The sequence below is a fragment of the Myxocyprinus asiaticus genome, chromosome 18 (assembly GCF_019703515.2).
Source record: "Myxocyprinus asiaticus isolate MX2 ecotype Aquarium Trade chromosome 18, UBuf_Myxa_2, whole genome shotgun sequence".
In the NCBI taxonomy this organism is placed as follows: Eukaryota; Metazoa; Chordata; class Actinopteri; order Cypriniformes; family Catostomidae; genus Myxocyprinus; species Myxocyprinus asiaticus.
Window position 1 is genome coordinate 17,004,384 of NC_059361.1, and position 13,806 is coordinate 17,018,189.

Below are 13,806 nucleotides of genomic sequence, written 5' to 3' on the forward strand. Positions count from 1 at the left end.
ATGTATAAATGTTTTCCATCTGAAAGGACTAAATATTAAATGAAATAAAGGACAATAAAATGCAAAGTAATCTCTTCAGTAATCAAAATACTTTTTGAATGTAACTGTATTCTAAATACCAATGATTTAAATTGTAACTGTAGTGGAATACAGTTTTAAATACATATTCCTGTTACATGTATTTTGTTACTCCCCAACCCTAATGGTTGGGGAGGGTTGTTGGTTGTGACAAGTCTTTTGGTACCCATTTCCTGAGTGGAGAAATGGGAGGTGCTGAAATACGCTGGCTGCCTGGAGGAAGGGTGGAAAGAGACTGGTGCTGGAGGTGGAGACAAAGGAACAGAATGCTGAGCCCTGCAGGAATGCATACGCCCCGGCAGTATGTGCATAACACTCATCCCTCCCGCCCCTGCACACTCTGGATAGAGGAAAAGATAGACCGTGAGAAAGAAAAGAGGGACACTGAGAGGGCAGGGTCAGGGAGGAAGAGCATTATGGTATAAGAACTTTATGGTGTAAGCATCTCTCATAAAAAGAAGTGATATCTTCTAAAAAATAAATTGCAGGGTAGAGTTGGCAGTGACAAAATCTATCTATAACAATATGTACCCGATTAACATAAACTGTGAATCAAAGGGCCACACCAAAATGTACATATCCAAAATGACACACTGAGTACACATTTGGAAGAATGCTCATCTCAGACCTCTGGCTTAAGGCTATGTCAGAATGCACATACTCTTTAGGCCCATTCCAAACTGTTGCCTACACACCCACACATGTGCAGTAACAGTACCAGTCAAAAGTTTGAGCACTAATTCTTTTATTATTACTCATTTCCATATTTTAGAATAATAAAGTCATTTAAACTATGAAATAACACAAATAAAAGTATGAGAATCATGCAGTAACAATTTTTTTTTAAATAAATCAAAACTATTTTCTATTTTTTATTTTCTAGATTCTTCAAAGTAGCCACCTTTTTGCCTTGATAACAGCTTGGCACACACTCTTGGCATTCTTTCATCCAACTACATGAGGTAGCCACCTGGGATGCCTTTCCAACAGTCTTGAAAGGGTACCCATACATGCTAGCCACTTGTTGGCTGCTTTTCCTACACTCTCCAGTCCAACTCATCCATGTAGTCAAACAATTCTTAATGCTTCTGTTTTGTGAGAAAATTCCCAAAAAATTGTTCTGTTCCGGTCAAAAAAGACCTGGTAGACAGTGGAGTAGATATACAACACAGCTCCCTTTTAATTATAAACATGAACATTGACATAGTCTTATTTTTCATCCCAAACATAAGTTTACATATTAACATTTCATCTGGAAGGAGCGCCACCTATATGTCAAAGGTGGTACTATTCTTTTACAGTAGATATACTTTATGGGATTAGCGAAAAATCCCATAGACTTCCATTGAAAGGGTCCCACACATACTGTATATCTAGGGATTAGGATGTTGGGGATGGCATTTTTGGACTCGGGCCAGTAAGCAACAATCAATCAACTATTTATTAATACTGTAGCAACCACTTTGCAAAACCCTAGCAACACCCTAGTAACCACCCAAAACACCATAACAGTGCATAAATATAAAGAAGTATCATAAAAATGCTATACAATTTTTAAATTATTCATTAATTCATTGTTGTGGAGGCATTTTGACCAAATACAAGATTAAGATTAGATTTTCGTTGTTTTTAACTATTAAACGGGTAAAAATTGACCCAAACATTACAGGAGGGTTTAATGAAAATATTAGTTCTGTGAAAAAGTTTAAACATAGGCGTATATTGGTCTATGAAACTACAGTCATTTAAGTATAAGCCTTTAGATCAAAAGGTCTTTAAGATCATGAGTAAATAAATTCAGTCTGGTATGTTTAAACTTTTGTCAGGTAGTGTATGTTCAGGGTACTCTTTGAACCATCTGCTCCACATTGCTGTCTATTAACAGTCAGTTTGTACAAAAGCCTAAATGCTAAGCTAACTTTCAAAAGCCCAGCTGTTTTCTTTAATGTACAGAATGTATGCTGTGTTAAGTGTAAGCCTGCCTGAGTGTTGCTTCCCATAACCTGAGGGATCTTAGTCCAGTCTGTAACATTGTTAAACATTCCTAATTCTGAATCAGTGTTTAATGTTCACTGGAAGCACACAAACACCCCTTTTTTATAACCTTCAACAATTAGGAACAGTGTGACATGATTTGGACCTTAGCTTATTTTGTCACTCTAGTGTCCCCTTGGTGCTCTTGAATGTGTAATATTTTAAGAAGGAACAGTGCACTAATCCAATCAAGGTTCAAACAAAGTGGCCAAAACCCAAGACCCAGTGTCGCCTGTCTCTAACTGAAATCCCATAATCATATTTCCAAAATATCGCTGAGGTTTTCCTGTCATAGGAGTTAGTTGATAGATGTGGCTGATAAAGAAAATTAGAAAACAGTCTGTTTTTTGTCATTCCTCTCCATAAAGGATCACACATCTGCCTGCTCAGCATGTGCGAAATGATGCATCGGCTTATCAGAAAATGGGGGCATGACAGTGGGATTAGCGAACACTGTAAACCCTAATGCTCAAAATAATTAATTGTTTTGAGCAGGGACATTTTTAATTATACAAATTAGTTCAAATAAATTAAAGATGCACTCATAAATTTTTCCGTCATTCAAAAAATTGTAACTCCTAAAGACATGAATTGTAATTTTACATATGTAGGAAATAATGACCACTCACATTAAAATGAAGACTCCAGTCATATCAGTAACCTTATAAAAGCTGTTTTATTCTACATGTAGAGGATCCACACATGTTAGAATCACATGACCAGCCGAATACTACTCGCATAATCTCAGTAACTGTCCTGTTATTTGACACTTTCACTCATTGATTAAAGTAATCATGGCTGACTGTGAATATTACATTTCTACAATGACAACTGTAACTGAAAACTACTGATTTTAAATGATGCTGCATCCAAGCCGCTAGGTGTCAGTGTATGTAAAAGATGACACAAAGATAAAAGTTACTGAGTGCACCTTTAACCTTGAAGAGTATTTTGAACTTTCTTTCTTTTGAGTTCACGAAACTGAGACCTTTTAAGTAACCTGCATTGTTTTGTTGTTTTGAGTTTAATGAACTTGTCTCTTTAGATTTTGAGCTTAGGTTGAGGACAAGTAAGATTAATGTACAATATATAGCTTTATTCGTAGAGCATTTGCTATGCTAATCAAAGCATAGTATTTAGTAGATGAATGCATTCAGCATGCTAGCATTCACTGTACTAACTAGTTCTAGCCAGTACTAGCAAGTTAGGTTCACTCTACTTTAAGTATTTATGTTGAGTTTACATGGTCATTTTAAGTTTAGCCAAAGAGTTCAATTTAAAGTTAAGTGCCATTAAAATGTATGAGTTAGAATACTCTGTATTTTAAGTTAAGAGAAATTAACATGCATGAGTAGTACAAAATAGAAATCTAAAAGTTCTATTAACTTAATCTTGGGAGTTTATTAACTTAAAAAAATTTGATGTAACTAATTGCCTCAATTGTTTTTAGTTCTGCTAACTTATTAGGGTTTACAGTGAAGAGGTAACAGGTAACATAGAACAAATACCGGTTCCCTCCATGATCGATCCTGCATCAGAGTGCTGCTCATTCCACTCACACGGAACAAGCCCAGGCAAGTTATTACGTCAATAGTGAGGGCACATACCGGTAGTCTCACACTACCTGCGTCAACCGGAATTCCATGTATGTGTGTGTTTGTGCGTATTTGTGAGACTGCTTTTACTGTATGACCACTGAGCAGGTCTTTATGGTGAATTTAGACAGAGGACGCTTCTCATAATCTGAAAAAAAAAGCCTTGGACAGAAATGCTGAAGATCTTAAAATCTCATTCACATCCCTGTGCTGAGTTGTTGTGTTTTACTGCTGTTGGCCAGAATCTTAACCAATGTTTCCAACACTGCTTTAATTACGTATACTGGGCTGTGTCTTAAAACAATGGGTTTATTTCAGAACTATGTGACCCAGCCACTTAATAGAAGGGTAAAGTCTGTTGTTCAGACTGTGTCATATTCCCATTTCCCACAGATGATCTTGAACAGACATAATTTATTCAGTTGTGTAAGCATGTAAGAGCTTTTATGTTCACATGAAGTAGAGGCTTAGGCCTTGAACCAATTGCTAATTAGAATCTGGAGTCCAAATTCAACCATGCACAACAACAACTTAATCATAATCAACAAAAACAGCTTAACCGCTTCATGGGTCACGTGTAAAGCTGACAGAAATGTGCTTGATGTGTGTGTATGTATGTGATGTTCAGTGATGGGTATGTTACTACGCAATTCACTACAAATTATTATTTACTTCTATAAATTTCTGATCAGAATACTTTTATAATTACTTCATGTAAAAGTAATCAAATTACTAATATCTTTACTTTTACTTTCTAAAACACTTTTCACTGAATTACCCCCACCCCCACCCCCACCATGGATTCAAAATAATGGCTATATTTCCTCCTTGTTCATTGTGGCACATCATACACACAGCACCATGCGGTTCTCCCTTCCAATGACTCATTAAAGAATGTACACCCTTCAGATTTAAAAGAAAAATAGATGTACATATGAGAATAGTTCATGTTTTAAATGTATTCAAGATTAATAATATTGTTTTAGAATAATGTGAAACCCAAGTAATGTACTTAAAATGTCAGTAACTGTAATCTGATTACAAGAATTTAAAGCTAAACTATGTAAGATTTTTATTTGTTAGAAATGAACAAAATGTAATCAATGAGCAAGTACACCAACAACCCATCTTCCAAACCATGTTTTTGCCTTTCCCTGATTCACTATAGTAAGCCTATAATAATGATTTATATTTTAGAGCTGTCAGGACGGAATTGGCAGGAAATTGCATACTTCCATAATTCATCCATGCGTGTTTTCGTCATGTCCGTAAAGAAAAGAATATCCGGTTACAACTGCGCATGTATATGTGCGGTGATATGTGTGGTAGTAGTTTGAAGCTGAAAGCTTGTAGCCACAACAAATGAGTGACATTGACCATGGATAATTCAAAAAGACAACCCTCTGGGGAATTACCCATTTTCAAAATAAAGAAACCTCGAACTGAGAAGGGTCTGCAAACGAAAAGGAAAATCGACAGAGCCCATAATAAAACACTAAACAATACTGGATTGGCTTTTCAGAGGTGTTGACAACTTCGAGATCTTAAAGGACTTAAAACTGACCCAGAGATGGAGTTTTTCTTGCTGGACAGGTAAGATATTTTATTGGACCGATAGTTAGCCAGGTAGCTCTCTTAGCACACAAGTTCGTTAGATAGAGTTAGCCACTCTAATGGGGCATTTTATTATGGATTGTGATACTGTAGTGCTTTCAATTTCATTTTCGAGGAAGGAAGGTCAATGAAAATTTTTTTACTTTTATGCTGGTAACCAGGGTTGGGAGGGTTACTTTTAAATGTATTCCACTACAGATTACAGAATACATGCTGTAAAATGTAATTTGTAATGTATTCCATTAGATTACTCAAGGTCAGTAACGTATTCTAAATACTTTGGATCACTTCTTCAGCACTGGTAGATTTTTTCAGGTAGATACTCCCAAACGGGTTACTTTTTGGGAGTAATCCGTTTATTTGTCACCACAACAACTCAAATAATTGCACGGATCAGTGTCTTTGCATTTGCATGTGTGTGTGGTTTTCTATAAAAACAGAAAATGCAGATAAGTATAAACATTGTGATAATAACATGAAACTTACAAAATAGTTATATACAAGACAAATATTAATGAAAGACAGGATAAGTAGGATTAATAATTAAAGGGAAACAAAAACTGGACATATGCATTGCCATAGGTTAAACACTAAACAGCTTTATCAGTGTTACAAAGACTCGCACATGGCTTGACATTGGTGCTCTGTCTGGGCTTGTTCCAATCACGTGCGCATTAAGTTGTTTAAATTAAACTGTTGTCAACTTTTGAACACCTCAAATTAGAACATTTAACAATTAAATTACACCGAAACCCACAAATGTAGGTAAGTAACATCAATATAAACAATAAAGTGTAACAGTAATATACATTAATATCAAACCGTTTTAAAGATACAATAATTATTAGCCTTAATAACCCGAGACACATTGTGAAATGTGAGTATAAGAAAACAGATCAAGCGTATTGCTCATATAATCTGTACAAATATCAAACAATATGCATTTACTTTGCATTTACGCACAACACCCATGAAATTTATAAACTATATTACATGCAATGGCTAAGTTTACATTCGTAACAGCGCCCCGCGAACTCACTCAACACCGAGTGCCGTAGGCGGGATACTCGCCTGCATGTAGATCAGCGGACGCTGATTGGCTGCTGTGCTGGATGCTGTGTGTCGCTCAATCTCAGCAAAAGAGAGAGACAATCAGAAGGCATATTATACTGACAAGTAATGGCCTTTTTAACACATGTGAAAAATACATTCTCTGAAAAACCTAAATATCTTATGCAGTGTTGTTTCTAAAACAAGATAAATCAAATTAATATTGTTTTAAGGATTTTGTTTTGATTTTTTTTTTACAGGAAAACAATACAAAAATTATTATCAAGAATAAGATTTTTGCCCTAAAATCAAATGTCTTACTAGAAAAAAAGAAATAATGATCCAACGTATATGATCGTGCCTGGTAACGTGCATGTAAAATGGCTAGAAATAGCATTTTAGCTTAGCGTAAAGCTGACAATTTACACAAGGTTTATTTCTATTTCTTCTGCTCCAAACTTACTTCAAACTTGCTTCTCTGTCTGCTCGTATGAATGTAACACATCATAAGAAAGTGTTTCACCGCTGTTCAAATGCACTTTGGATCGCATCATTTATATGTATAAATGTTTTCCATCTGAAAGGACTAAATATTAAATGAAACAAATGACAATAAAATGCAAAGTAATCTCTTCAGTAATCAAAATACTTTTTTGAATGTAACTGTATTCTAAATACCAATGATTTAAATTGTAACTGTAGTGGAATACAGTTACTTATATTTTGTATTTTAAATACGTAATCCCGTTACATGTATACCGTTACTCCCCAACACTGGTGGTAACAATGCCAATCTCTAAACCAGTTACTACCATAGTCTGTTTGCCTGTTAGCTAAGTTATAATAGTTTCTACTGTTTTTATCTGATATGACTAGCAATCGTTATGTCTAATGTCATCGTTGCCTAACTTTTGTAATACTATTTATTTTAAAACAACTGCTTTCAATAATCAAAACAACAGCAGAAGATATGCTATTTACCTGCTCATAAGACATATTTTCGGATATCCGTCTTTCACTTCCTTTTGTTATTTATTTATTTTTTGAGGGGAGGGGGTGAGTTTTGTTGTCATTAGTGACATTTGCTCTGATAAGATGATCACCTGTACCCACGGTTACTCTTCAAACCATCAGATTCAAAAGTGGAGGCTCCAAAACCGTTGCTGCGTCCGAATATCCATACTTTCCTAAAATATAGTATGCCAAAAAAAGTATGCCAATGGAGTAGTATGTCTGAATCCACAGTACTTATGAAGCAGTAAGCAAAAAATACCCGGATGACCTACTATTTCCGATGAGATTCTGAAGTGCAGATCAACTGGGCACTTTACGATCCCTGAGGAGGTGAGACGACGTCACGTTCAAAACATTGGATTTAAAAGAACGGCATGAATCGCAAGTCGGACGGCTCTTCTCAACTGTAAGAGTATGCTATATATACCAAGATAATTGTTCCCTGTGCTTAAATGGTGCTTGTTTAACAAAACCTGAGCGGATAGTTTTCGCGGTTGTTGTTCTTGCGTCATATATTCGGGTCACAAGACAATGCCCACGTACCCGGATGAAGTATATCCTAAATCTATTCATACTACTCACATGCATACCTAAAAGAACATATAGTTTTGCCGCAGAAAAGTGCGTCCTTCATCAAATACAGTACATATTGTGACAGTACACGGTTTTGGACTCTGCAAATGTTCCTCGGCAAGTAACCTGCAGTTTTATGCTTCAACCACTAGAGGGCCAATAATTGCATAGCAGCTTTAAAATGCAATGTCTTGCACTACTTTTTTGACTAAAAAGTCATTAGATTACAGTAACTATTTACTTTGTAATCAGATTATACCCAACACTGGTAAGGTTATGCGTTTGCAAAGATTCTGAGCCATGTCTAATGCAAAATGGTTTGATTAACTGCAAATGATCTGCAAAGAACCCTGTCAAATATTAAACTAAATTGTATTAAGGATGCAAATTCTGTACAACTCTAACTCCTTCACATAGTAGGTTCACAAAGATAAACCTGTTCCACAGAAACAATCATGTAAACATACTAATGCATTCTGGGTAAACTTTTACCCGTCGTCGTTGAACCAGGCTTTTCCAAGGGTTTAAAAGTTCTGATATGATCAGTTATGTATATTACTAAAGTGAAAACCAAACCCTGTCTTTTCAGTATGCATCACACACATTTGTCTCACTTAACCTGAAAGATTCTAATCAAACCGACATAAACATACACAAACACACTGCTACTTCCTTACCGCTTCAGTCTCTCCATTTAATTCCCCCTTTTTTACCCTTTTAAATTCTTGATTAGATTCTTTCCACAACAATCCTTCCCACCAGTCTCTCACGGAGCTTAGTAGTAAACATCTACACAACAGCCATTGCAAAGAATGAGCTATTGTCATTGAATGTTTGCCCTCTAACAGAGGATTCACTTTCTTTCAGTGGCAGAGAACTCTTTTTCTTCTTTCCCGCCTTCTTCAGGGGTGGTCTTGTGGAGATAACCCAGCAGAGATGTGCTGATACAGATCAGATTTGGGAGGACTGGCTGGAGAATGGCCCACTAAAGCAGAGTCGTAGTGAGGGTGAGGAAGATGGTGAAAGGTCCACTCTGGAGTTCTTTCAAAAGCCTGATGAATGGTGAAAGCTACTAAAATAAACCATGTAAAATGACCCATTACGTATCATTTGAGATTCACGGTTATGGAGGGGTAGATGATTTATGTGCTGGATAGATATTGAGATGTGGCTTATCTTTCCATAGGTAATCTGCCCCAGGCATATAAGGTTTATCTAAGGTCACTCACTATGTTGAGTCCAGATCAGTTCTTCTTTAATCTTCTTTAATTACACTTCTCAGCATGAGCTGCAGCTCTGATGCAGCACTGATCTGTATTGTCTACTCTATCTACAGGGTCTGTCTGTGTTAGGGGTGAAACGTGTGGGTAATTTATGAGTTTGTGATGTGCTTGCTAACACAATTACATGCCAAATCGTCCTTCAGATGTTTCAACAGCAGATACTTCTAGAGTAGACTTTATTTAATGTATTTGAGATTATCCTATAAAAAGAAAAGAAAAAAAGTCTTTTAAATCTCTTCTTGAAATATATTAAGAGTCTGGCAATACAATCCAGACATTGAATACCATCCAGAATATACAATATAAGTCTATATTGATATAATACATACCCTGATTGCTTTATGTATAATATTATATTATTAATAAATACCATTAAAGGGATAGTTCACCCAAAAAAACAAAACAACAACAAAAAAAAAAAAAAAAAAAACTATCTCATAATTTACTCACCCTCATGCCATCCCAGATGTGCATGACTTTTGTTCTTCTGCTGAACACAAACAAATATTTTTAGAAGAACATCTCAGCTCTGTAAGTTCTCACAATGCAAATGAATGGGTACCAACATTTTGAAGGTCCAAAAAGCACATAAAGGCAGGATAAAAGTAATCCATACAACTCCAGTTGTTAAATCCATGTTTTCAGAAGCAATATGATAGGTGTGGGTGAGAAACAGATCGATATTTAAGTCTTTTATTTTTTTATTTTTACTATGAATCTCCACCATTACTTTCACATTCTTCTTCTTTTGTTTTTGGCAATTTGCATTCTTCGTGCATACCGCCACCTACTGGGCATGGGAGGAATGTATAGTCAGAAGAAAGAAATTCATAAACATCTGAAATGGCATGAGGAGAGTAAATGAGAGAAAATTTCATTTTTGGTGAACAATCCCTTTAATAAATCGTGCTAGGTTCCTAATGTTTGACATTGATAATATTGGATTTTTTTCCCAGTTCAGTAAATAGTTTTAGGATTTTAGTCTATAAATGTAAAACAAAGAAAATGCAAGAAAATGTAAGAAAATCTGTGACATACTGGCATACCATCATTAGGTTTGACCACTGATCTATAATATAACAATAGGCACAAACTTGAGTAGGACATTAAAGCAAATGGAAGACATGAAATACTCAGAAATTCAGATAACGTTTATTTTCAGTAATGTTTTATTACACTATACTCCTTGTATTCATATGTCTATTTATTGTATAAATATAATATTAGTATATTCATATACATAAAACAGCATATATATATATATATATATATATATACAAAGATATGAGTTCTCTGAAAACGTAGCATTAGCAACGAATCTTGCCCACATCTTAAACTTCGAAAGCCAGTCTTATTATTCTTCGTGAGGGGATTGATAGCACAAAGGCTGAGTTTTATTCTGTGACCCAGTAGTGGAGGCCACGCTCCCTGTGCTTGATGCGTGACTGTCTTCAGTAAGTCGCACCGCAGTTATTTGAACTGATCTGGCGGAGGATTGTCACAACATCCGCCGCTCAAGTGTGTAACACAACGCGATGCCGTGAGAGAAGCCGTATCGCCTCTGCGTTTCTCATGCAAATCGATTCACTAGGGCTCTTTTAACTCCCCCTTCCTCCAGTCTTTAAACACAGTGACAGTGACACAAGCACGCACGTACGCGCAATGGACTGGGAGTACAAGTTAAGTTTCTCTTTCAAAAATTCCTATTTGCCTATCACTAGCCGATGACTAAAAGCGTCTTTCTTAAAACTATACTAAATGCAAGCATTCAGCACTGTGACTGCAGTCTAGTAGTTTACTCTTCATGGTTAAATTAATCACGTTGCAGAGTGACTCTATAACGAGAGAGAGAGAGAGAGAGAGAGAGAGAGAGAGAGAGAGAGAGAGAGAGAGAGAGAGAGAGAAATGACAATATTCACTGAAAGTCTTTTTATGAAATGAAGGTTAGCTTGTATGCTTGATATAAGCTAATATTAGGCTACGACTGTATATTCGTTTTTAAAGTGATTATAATGACTGTCAAAAATATCCTCGTTTCATTTTACTCCAAAATCAAAAGAAACAAATTATATAAGAAATTATATTTTGCATAAAGAAAATTAAGTCTATTTAAAGGCCATTATGATTTTTTTACATGGTGACATTATGATGAGGTTACAACAGTTACGCACATTTAACCCCGCCCCCTCATTCCCATTACCACAATGCCAATAAAGATGGTCGTTATGATCATGACCGCAATGTGAAAAAAACAGCAACACTTTATTATTGAAATTATAATTTATTTATACTTCATAGTACTCCCTTGGTACTGCCTTTCATTTTCGCTGATTTAAAAAAAAAAAAAAAAAAAAAAAGATAATAATAATAATAATAATAATTGTAATAATTTTCTTTCTTTTTTATTTTTTTGGTACTTTTACTGTAGGCTAATAATATAAATTACTGATATGGTAATGAGAATTACCTCTAAAATTCTGTAAAACTGTATAACGTCTTACGGTAATGAGGATTGGGGTATAAAATGTGCTTAAGTGTCCTGAATATAATGTCACAAAATCAGCAAAATCTTAATGGTCATAAATGAAGGCTTTATTTTCAAATGTATTTTCTTTATTTTTGTATTGATTTGGTGTTGGTCGTGACAGGTTTCGTGAGAATCACCCTTTTATGAAATTCGGCGTGCATCACACATCAGTTCCCTCCTCAATTCGCTTTTTAATTTGGGGTTATTTCCTGTAACAGGCTTCTTGCACGAGGCTGCCCAACCAATGTCAAGTGTCTTATACTTTATAGCCCTCTCTCACGGAAAAAAGGACGATTTGTGCAAGTCAAGACAGTCACGCCATTACCTTTCATGGTCTGTTATGGGAGGCAACACACTGGCCATCAGCTTTAATTGATTTGTGAGATTGGGTTAACACACGTTTGCGTGCAGACAGCACAAAAAGACCATTTGGAGTTTGGTTTCCCTGGGAGGCACAAATCCCCCAGGACTGAGCGCAAGGCTTAAAAGTTTTATGTGGAAACAAATAACAAATCTCACTAAGCCTATATTGCACAAAGTGGGAAACTACATAGCTGATGGAACAACCAATATAATCAAATGCTATCTGAAAACAGTACACACACATAGAGACACAATGCATATAAAAAAGTATTGATAAGTTTATTTATTATTATTATTATTATTATTATTATTATTATTTTTATATTAATACTGTATTGATTAAAGGGTGGCATGTAGCAATAAACGTAAAATACTTTGCTCACTCGACTACATTTACAAACGAGAAACATTTGTATTATTGGGCGAAGGTGCTTTGATGATAATTCCGTTTTTACTGTTAAACTTCAGACTTAACCAATTCTTTCCTACTCTCACGCGCACAGACGCAATTTACCCCACTGCACGCACAGGGATCGCAGGCAAGCATGCACGCACGCAGGCAGGCACACACACACACACACACACACACACACACACACACACACACACACACACACACACACACACACACACACACACACAAGGTTCCATTTACATTACACACTTCCCCATACACCATAGCGTGCATGCGAGAACTATAAATGCAAGCTTCCTAGTCCCCCGGGCATGTTGCCATTAAACAGCGGTTGCACATCTCTTTGGATTAACACGACATCCAATAAACTGATTAATAAGCAGTATTCAGATACTAATTCATATAGACATTTGGACATGTAGGCTAATGATATTATTATCATTATTACTACTACTCCCTTCCTATTATTGATAAAAATAATAATAGGCAAATAATAATAACATTATTAGTGATATTATTATTCCATTTTATATATGAATTAGCTATAGTCCATTGTTCAATCACAGAGGACATTTAAGTGAGACAAATAATACCTAAACTACTAAATATTTTAACGCCCACTGTCTATTACATGACACAAATCCAAAAATAGCCATTCCGAGCAGAAAGAGCACGAGAGTAGATCCTGACTGCCCGGACGTTGCGTGTTTTCCAGGGTTTAGCGTAGACAGAGGCACATGAGGTCGGGGATTCGAGGATTTTCTCTGACAATCCACTCCTTAAAGCCCACTTGCTTTATTTACATCAGACATATCCTTGCAGTTCTTGATTGCAAATGCGGATAAACCATCACGAAGACAGACAGAGTGGTCACGTAATCTGTATTTATAGACATGATCACTATTAATCGACGGCACGCAACGTAGACCACATTTTCTCAAGGAATTGAATAGATTGACGTGACAGTTTCAAGGGAGGATCCCGGAATAAATACATTTCTCTCAGTTCGCGTGCCATGGAAAGGGTAAAAAGAAGCACATATAAAAAAAAATGAGCTCTGAGAATCCTCAACCAGAATTTGACTAGTAGTCAAAGATCATTCTAGTATTTGCGGTATTTACGTAAAAACCGCGTTGTTGCCATGGTCACTGCGTAACGTATCAGTTTCACTTTTAAAAGGCGTGCTTGACCGATTATCTCAGACGCATTGAATTAAAAAATAAAATAAAAAATGAATGATTAAGCTGAGCCAAAGTTTTT